General features: G+C 44.7%; 1 protein-coding gene across 3 annotated transcripts in view; it reads left to right on the top strand.

Moving 5' to 3' along the window:
* The first annotated feature begins 4971 nt into the window (after nucleotides 1-4971).
* Nucleotides 4972-8865, top strand: part of COLEC11 (collectin subfamily member 11) — a 100633-nt gene continuing 96739 nt past the window's right edge. Inside the window, exon 1 of one of the 3 annotated variants that reach the window (XM_019520710.1) lies at nucleotides 4972-5658. The gene's annotated coding sequence lies outside the window, so the exon portion shown is untranslated. The other 2 variants (XM_019520712.1, XM_019520711.1) reach the window with 2 other exon arrangements.

The following is an 8865-nucleotide window of genomic DNA, read 5'->3' on the forward strand; positions in this document are numbered from 1 at the left end:
CTATTGGATAAAAGCACCAAAAAGCACCACTGAAGCTTGTGAGCTATACAGTTGCCGAGAAGCTGGGGCAAACTGATGTGATTTCTTTTCTGCTTAAGTGCTGTTCCCCCTGCCCCGCCCCCCACTGGGTCTGTCAGTGCCCTTAGTGGTGAGGTACTGTAACTTCTGCATATTGTCTACAGATACCCGTGAAACCCCATCCTGTGTTTGGGATCCTAGTGCAATTTACATTGATGTAAATGTCCAGACCCCAATGGATAAATTAGTAATGTGTTATGGTGCTCATGGTGATGTTTTTGAAAGACCTTATAGACCCAACACATTGATTTCAATGAAAGCTATATGCCTGGTGGGGTTTTCAAAGGCACCTCTTTGCATCTTTAGGCATATGAATACAGCACAGCCTTATTATAGCAATCCCCCACTTCTAACAGCTCCAATAACAGGAACAGATGTTCATTTTTATGATGCATTAAATTGACTGACCCTAGTAGAGGAAATATTTTTTTTTTGTTAAAATGAACTTTTCTTCTAGTTTGAACAAGGTCTGTTACAAGGAGACTATTCTAGCCCTGAGCCTCACTGCTTCTGTTACACCAGGGTGGGTAAAATACAGCCCACAGGCAACATCTGGCCTGCCAGGCATTTTCTTCTGGCTCATGACACCCACCAACTAATTGTTCCCCATCCAGCCTTTTTGCCCACGAGGGTGGGAGCAATGCTCTAGGGGGATCTAGTGGCCTGTTACAAACTAGTCAGAGGGGACCAGCAGGCACTGGGAAAGTCCCTGTTCCCCCGAGCACTACCAGGAGTGACCAGGAATAACGATCACAAGCTGGCAGAGGGTAGATTTAGGCTAGATATCAGGAGGCGCTACTTCACGGCCAGGGTGGCTAGGATCTGGAACCAACTTCCAAGAGAAGTGGTGCTGGCTCCTACCCTGGGGGTCTTTAAGAGGAGGTTAGATGTACACCTTGCTGGGGTCGTTTGACCCCAGTACTCTTTCCTGCCATGGCAGGGGGTCAGACTTGATGATCTGCTCAGGTCCCTTCTGACCCTAGAAACTGTGAAACTATATACACCCCCTGCCAACATACCCTATTGTTCCTCATTCCCACCCTTGTGGGCAGAAGGGCTTGGCCCCATCAGCAGCAGATTCCTGGTGGGGTTGCTGCTGCCACTGCAGCAGCTGCCGGGTGACCTGCTTGGTTTCCCTGGCATCACACTCACTCCAGGCACCAGGTAGGGAAGCGGTGGGGACAGGGGCAGAGCTGCAGCTGGGTGGGAGCACAGAGCATGGGGCTGGGGCTGGCAGCAGCGTGGAGCTTGCGTGGGCAGGTTGTGGGTGTGGGGACCACATACTCCCCTACGGTGTGTAGCTCCCAGTAGCAGCAGCAGCAGGTGGGGATACTCAGGGTGCTTGTACCCAGTACAGGCACTGGCATCTAACAGTGTGTGGCTCCAGCCAGCACTGCATATCGTGTCAAGGAGTGCAGCCTGGCTGGGCCGCCTCTCTCGCCAGGGCTCTGTGCCACATGTATGCAGTTCCTGCACTTGCATGCCACTGGAGGGAAGCCTGTGTGCTGGAGCTGGCTGCCTTTGCTGCCCGCTGCTGTACAGGTCCTGGGATGCCATGGGGAAGCAGGGGCCAGGGCTCCCCTCCACTTCTGGAGGACTTGTGGGACCTGCGCAGCATGGGGCAGGGAAGGCAGCCAGCTTCAGCACATGGGGCTTCCCTCCAGTGTCACACAAGCACAAGGACTGCATGTGCACAGCGGAGAGCCCTGGTGATAGAGGCTGACCAGTGCTCCTCACCGTGATGTGCAGTGCTGGCTAGAGCTGCGTACCACCGGGCATCAGCACCTGTTAGGCATGAGTGCCCTGAGCGCCCCTGCCTGCTGCTGCTGTTGGTGCTGGTGGGGGCACTGTGCCACAGGGGGAGTGTCGGGGAGGAGTCCCCACATTCCCTCACACTGCCCCACACCGCCCATCATCCTTTACACCCCACAAATGGCCCACATCCACATCCTGCCCTCGCAACCCCCACACATATATACTATCATCCTCCCACACAGCCACACCCCCTCACAAACCCCCCACCCCACCATACACACACAATATACCAGACTAGCATTTTATTTTTGAGTTATTATGCAATCACCCCTATATACAGTATGCAAACACAAATTATGACAAAAATATTTTTGGTAACAAAGTCAAAATATGTTGAGGTAGGTGTTTGACTTTTAGTGTATGATTTGTTTTTTTTCTGGTTCTAAGATGGCAACCCCCTCTTCCCAAAGGAGTACTTCTGGGGGGTAAGGGGAGGGACTTCTGGTGGCAAAAGTCAGGGGTTAGGGGGTGGGGCTTCCAGTCTCAAGATGGCAACGAGGGGGTGGGGCAACTGTCACAGGGTGGGGCTACTGATGTGGCTTTTGACAGCTTACTAAAACTCATTAAGCAGCCCTCCAGTTGGAGTAACTGCCTGCCCCTGTGTTACACTAACACACGGGTGTCAAACACGTGGCCCATGGGCTAGATTTGGCCTGCAGAGCTCTTCCATCTGGCCCGCTGGTCAGCAGGTACTGGAAGCTTGAAGGTGGGGCTAGGGGTGTGTGGCCTGCCACCAAATTCAGCAGACGCAGCCCTCGCCTGCTCTGTCACTGCCCAGCCTGCACTGCTGCCTCCAGATCTCCACTGCTGCCATTGGACTTGTCCCAGCTGCTGCTCCCCCCGGCCCTGGTCCAGCCTGAGGCATAGGGTGAATTTGACACCTGTTCCTCCTAAAACATCTCACTGGTACGCAGCAGTGGACAATAGCAAAGGTGTTGTACTGAGCTTTAGGTTGTCTTTTGGTTTCTGATTTGTAGAATAGTATTGATAATGTACCCTACTGGGGTGCATTACTGCCTGTGCAAATACTATAAGAATCTCATTATGGGACCACAGACTCTTGCTGGCCTTAACATGCCTCCTTTTTCTGGCTTTTATCATCTGTTTCCCATGTTCCTATTGCCTCTGCAGAGCCAAATTGATATTTGGATGCAGACAACAGCTGTTAGAAGCAACCCGTCAATGCCCTGGTTGTATGTTGCTTCTACGTGGTTGTAGGGAGTGTCCTCTGAATATACAGTACAGAAAATATTCCTAGAGGAAATAATACTGGTAGAAGGTTGTTGCTGCTACCTGGTATCATTGTGAAGGAGCATTGACTGTGCTGGACCAAGTGAAGGATGACACATTCCCACTACCACACAAGGAAGGAGTTGCTCAGGAAGGGAGTAAACACACTTTCTCTCTCTGCTCCAATGGGCTTTGGTCAGAAAAGTCTACTGACTTTGCTCCCTGCCCCTTTTGGAGTGCTGGCTATTCCTAATACTTGCAACATGCTCTCTGGGCAGTCCAGGCCCTGGTGATTCAAGTAGAGTGATTTTTCTCTCTTCATTCCTTTTACTTCATTGAGACTGCTCCAGTGTTGTGTAAGTAGCAGAGATAGACTCACCTAAGCAGAGAGGGCAGAACTAGGACTCCATGTCTTCAGCTTGTAAACAGGACTGGGTGCTCATCTTCCTTTCATCCTCCTCCCCTTGCTCCACCCCCCCCCCCCCCGGGTGAACGCCAAAGACTGTAGACAGGACACTAAATTGAATCTTAAGAAACTTCCAAAAAATTATCTTCAAACTTTCAGAGAATTATATTTCATTAGTTTTTTTTCCCAACCAACAAGAAAACTGCCCTGGCTTTTTTCATATACACTTTTTTTTCCCTTCCCCTTGAATGAACCAAGCCCATACATTCTTTTTCTTTTTTCTTGGGAAAACATTTGCACTCAGGAATGCCTTCTCATTACAGTGCCTTGTCTTCCCTATGCCCTCAAACCAATGTTAGTTTCCCTTGGACAGTTTATTCTGTCTTGGTTTCTTTTTTCTTATTCAATTCTATTTTCATGAATGTGAATTCTTCCTTTGCTTCCAGCTTTCATCAAGGAAAATGTCCTTTTCTAATTCCCCTTCTGTCCCTCAAAGTTATTTATGTGTTTAACTAGAGAGATTTAGAAACATATGTAAATATATGTCCCATTGCCATTGTAACATGATCTTCAAAGGCTTGGATAAAAGTCATTTTGCTACATTCTTTACATCAAACAGTTTCTTTAGCATTCCTTTGGCAGCATCGCTCCAAGGATCCAGTCCTGCGAAGTGTTGATTGTTCTTCTCTCACTGAGCCCATGGGACCTATTATATGTATAAAGTTAAAAGAGTATTGGAATTTTAATTTATGTGGTCTTTATATATTTGCATTATCTACGACTGCTTTCATCTTTTGTGCTGATAAAATTTCAATATAATTAGTCAAGTTTTGACATATTATGTCTATTACAAAAAAAAAAAGGGAGTGGGGTGGGGAAGGGCAGGGTAGTCTGCTAAGTTCAGTCTGCCATGGAAAGGAAATAGTCTAGATATCAAGCTTTGAGGATCTACATTTATATTGGAAAAAGCAGCTTAGGCCCTTTATCTTAGGTATGCTCTTAGTCTTCAGAGACTAATTAATTATCAGTATAGACTTGGTCTGCAGTGTTTTATTATGGAATGTAATATACTGCATCATATATATTTTCTGGGAAAAACAGAAAAAAGTTGTCTGTCATAGCAAAAAGAGAAGGGTAACAAAGATAGAGGTGTTCTTCATAAACCCATCTTTACCCCTGTAAGCACTTTCTCACTGTGCATACACCACCGCACAGCTCAATCCTGAACTGTGCCAAGATCTCAGAAAAGATCTGTTGTTTAAGATGTATACTTACTGCACTAACACTTCCTTAGCACTGAAGTGCTGTGATTTACCAAAGAGTCAAACCACGACCACTGTTGAAGAGTGAACAGCAGTATGGTACAATAATTTAGAGGCTATATTGCAGGACATCTGAATTCCTTTTCTGCTCTTCCTACAGGCAGGAAACCTCCCTTTGATGTCAAAGGGCAACTTCCTGTGGGTAAGGAGAACAGAACAGCCTTGAAGATCTTAGCCATGTGTACAATTTAGTACTTAGACTGTCATGAAGCAATGAGAGTTAGCTCTAAAACAGATGCATGTTTTCCTCCAGCAGTGAAAAATACTTGGGTTAATTGCAAAATAGGGGCAGAGGGATCTCGTGTAGGCAAAGAATGTGTTAATTTCACGTATTAAAATTTGTCAAGGTTGCTGATCTTGACATGATCTATATATCGTCTGCTGAAATTAAAGTGTGCAAGAAAAATTGTACTCTGATTGAATACAGTGCATGCAGCTGTGGTTGCCCAGATCTAAACAGTTAAAAAGGGGTTCCATGCTAGAAAAGGGGAGGGGAAAGTGAGTGCATTCCCAAAAAAGTACATTCCCAAAATAAAGAGCTTACATCATGGACCTTTTCAGCTTTCCCACACTTCCCTCCTAATTATTGTCCTGCAGGACAGCTGATCTATTTCAAGCAGGAAGCTGTTTACAGATAACACTTGCAACTGTTTTGTCTGATTTGTTGAACTGTCGAAAAGCAAAAGCAACATCTTTTCAAATTAAAAACTGTCAGACTTCTGTAAACAGCAGCAATGAGGTTCATTTGTGCAGTGTCCCTGCAGTCACAGAGCATTCCACGGTTCCCATTTTCTCAACAATCGTGAGGTAGGAGAGACTTTTGCAGTTTTACTGTTTCAAAGGGTATAAAGAGAACATCTGGATGGATGGTAGGAACCAATTATGTAAGTGGCAAAGTATGACTGACAACTGGTGTGTGTTAGGGGAAAGAGAAGTAAATAACAGGTTTGATGTACTGCTGTTTAGGAGGTAATGTGGAACTTACTGCTTACAGGAGCCTGTGTGATTTACTTCACAAAACTCCTTTTTATCCTAGATTTTGTAATTTAAAATGTGAAGCAAGAAAGAGTGAATTGTAAGAATGGAGTGTTGTTTTTATTTTGAGTTTTCAAATTTTGTAATCAAGTTTAGTTGGTTTTAAAGTAGTCACTTTTCATCTCCACACCCATTAATGAGTTTTTGTAATTTCAGCTTTGTGTGTGTGTGTGTCTGGCTAGAACATTCATGGTTTAATTGCCAAAAGTGAGAGAGGATTGCTTGTTCTTCTTCATAATAGATAAAATCTCCATTTAACATTGAAAATGATAAACATTTCTCCATCTCTTTCTCCCTCTTCCTCTCTCTTTTCCTCCCTCTCCATCTCTAAATTTCTTCTGCAGTACCAGGTTGTTGTGTATGAAAGATGAGTTTATAACATAACCCTAATGCAAAGGAGAGAAGTCATGTTGTATGTGTCATACTGAAGTAGATGATGGAGGATCTTATAATGACAAGGATATGTCAGTGGCTAGTAAAGGGGCACCTTTAGTGAAGACTGAATCACGGATAATAAAGACTGTATCTAGTGGTATATTCAATAAAGGATTTCATATACAACTGGTGGATGATATTACCTGCAAGGTTTGAGAGGGGAGAAAATAGCTTTTTATTGCAAAATTGTTTGTCTGCATAGTGGTGAAATACAGTTTTATTTTTCACTTGTCATACAAAGAAATTAAAGAAATCTCTGAGATGAAAAGATTACAAATTGCTGCTAAGTTGCTGAAAGGCTCTGAAAATGTAACTGGAAAAAATGGTGGAAGTGTTCATTTTCAGCAGCTGGTTTTTGAGCATTTGGATTTTGGACATTTCCAATTTAAAATCACAGTCATTAAACAATTAGAGACAGTGAAGGTTGTGAAACAACCATTGATTTCTAGAAACGATTGCTAATTCAGAATAATGACATCAATTTTTCAGTCTATTACATCCCTTCTTGCAATGCTGGTAACACTTTGATCAGAATACATGAACTATATTTTTAAAAATAAGATATCACATGTCCTTGCTTTGAAGTCTAGTTGATTTTGATTAGAATGAGGGAAAAAATGACAACTGATCTCAATCTTGCAACTGATTCATGGATCAGCCTCAGGCACTTGTGAGCTTCTGTGGAAGAGATTGGCTCCTCTGTGCCAGGAAGTGCCTGGCATAATGTGATCCTGATATTGGTTAGGGCCTTTGGCCACTGCTATAATGCAAATAATAACAATCCTTCAGAAGAGAAGCATTTTTTTTCAAATGCTTTTGATTCTTTAAATACTATACTTTAGAAGTGAACATGTGGCTATACAAGATCACCTAAACAATACTATATTTTGTATTCTTAATACATTCATTATCAAATATATAGTCAAACCTTTAACAGAAACTGTAGCAGAAGATTGAGTTTTCAACACAGCAGATCCTCAGGAAAAGTGTCCACTTCCTAAGCGAAACTTTATTTTTGTCAGTTCTTTCTGGCTTAAATCCAATTTTTTTTTTTTTTAGCCAAGAATGTGACTTCTAGTGCCTTATGGGAATTAAAGTTTGTTCCTTTGTCTCTGGGCCAGAACCTACAGATGAACTACATCTCCCATAAAGCCCCACAGTCAAGAGCTCCATGTTGTATTGCTTCTCCTGGCTAACAGGGAAAACCATGATACATTATGTAGTTCAGCTGATCCACAGAGAAAGGCCACAAGAAACAAATGCTGGGCAAGGCACAGCCCCATTGCTCCAAAATTGCTCAGAAAGTCAAGCAAATCCTCCTTGTCATGTCGCTGGGGAGGAGCCAGCTTCATGCTTGTTTGGTAATCCATGTTAACACACAGACAGTATCTCACCTGCCGTTATCATGGATTCACACCTGTCTAAGGTCCTTCTCCACAGTGCCCAAGTGCCTCACAGCCTCTAAAGTATTTGTCCTTGCAACACCCCCTGTAACACAATAATTATCCTATCCCCATTTTACAGACTAGGAACTGCAATTTGAAGGAAATTAAGAAGAATTTTGAAGGTAGCTAGACCTAGAAAATCCCACGAGGTGCTGAAAGCATGCATGGGCATTTCCTCAAAAGGCTTTCTTTTGGTGTTGAATTAATTTGTAGGGGTGCCCTGCCCCCGGAATAAAATCCAGAATCCTTTGTTAGGCACCAACATGCCTTATACAGCGCACGGGAGATGTGTGTACCTGAGGTGAAAAGCCCTGCTCACTGAGTGGGAGCTGCCTAGAAATAGCCAATAGGAAATGCTGAGGACAAACCTGGTCCAGACGTTAACTAGTACCTTCTACTAGTTCTAAGAATGCAAAGTTCATTAGCTACGGTGCCCATATCATGTATGACTGTTAGGCCAGGCTGGAGGATGTCAGAGGTGGGAGCTTTGCAGTAAGGCCACAGAGACTGACAGAGATTTAGACTTGGTCTTGTTTTGCGTGCTCTGCGAAGCTCCTTGGTCAGTGTTCTGAAATGCTTCCTTTTAGTGTTGTCCCACAAATGCAGTATCAAAAGTGCACCAACATAAAGAGCACAAGAAAATGCCAAAGATCAGCCACCAGTACTTCCGGTTTCATTACAGGTTTCTCTTGATTTATGCGGTACATGTATTTCTGGAAAACTGCGCATAAATCGAATTCACATAAAGGGAACCCAGTTTACAACGTAACAAATAGGGATATGTTCCCATGGTGGTGAAGGAGGGAGTAAGGCTGGGACTAAGGAAAGGGTGGGGGGAGGGTGCCCTTCCCGGGGCTGCAGCAGGGAGCAAAGTGGAGGGAACTGTCAGTGGGTGCAGGGCAGGGGGCACGGCTCTTGCTGCAGCAGGGGTTGGGGTGAGTGGGAACAAGTGGAGCCCCAGGGGGCATGGGATACAACGCAGCTTGTACACATTCACCCCATCCCCTGCTGTAGCTGCCCCGGGAGCGGCCGACACCAACTGCCTGCAGCCGCTGGGATGCACCATGCCCTGAACCCTCTGGGGCTCCAGTTGTCCCCA

The sequence above is a fragment of the Gavialis gangeticus genome, unplaced genomic scaffold, assembly GCF_001723915.1.
Source record: "Gavialis gangeticus isolate Ggan-Ray unplaced genomic scaffold, GavGan_comp1, whole genome shotgun sequence".
NCBI lineage: Eukaryota > Metazoa > Chordata > Crocodylia > Gavialidae > Gavialis > Gavialis gangeticus.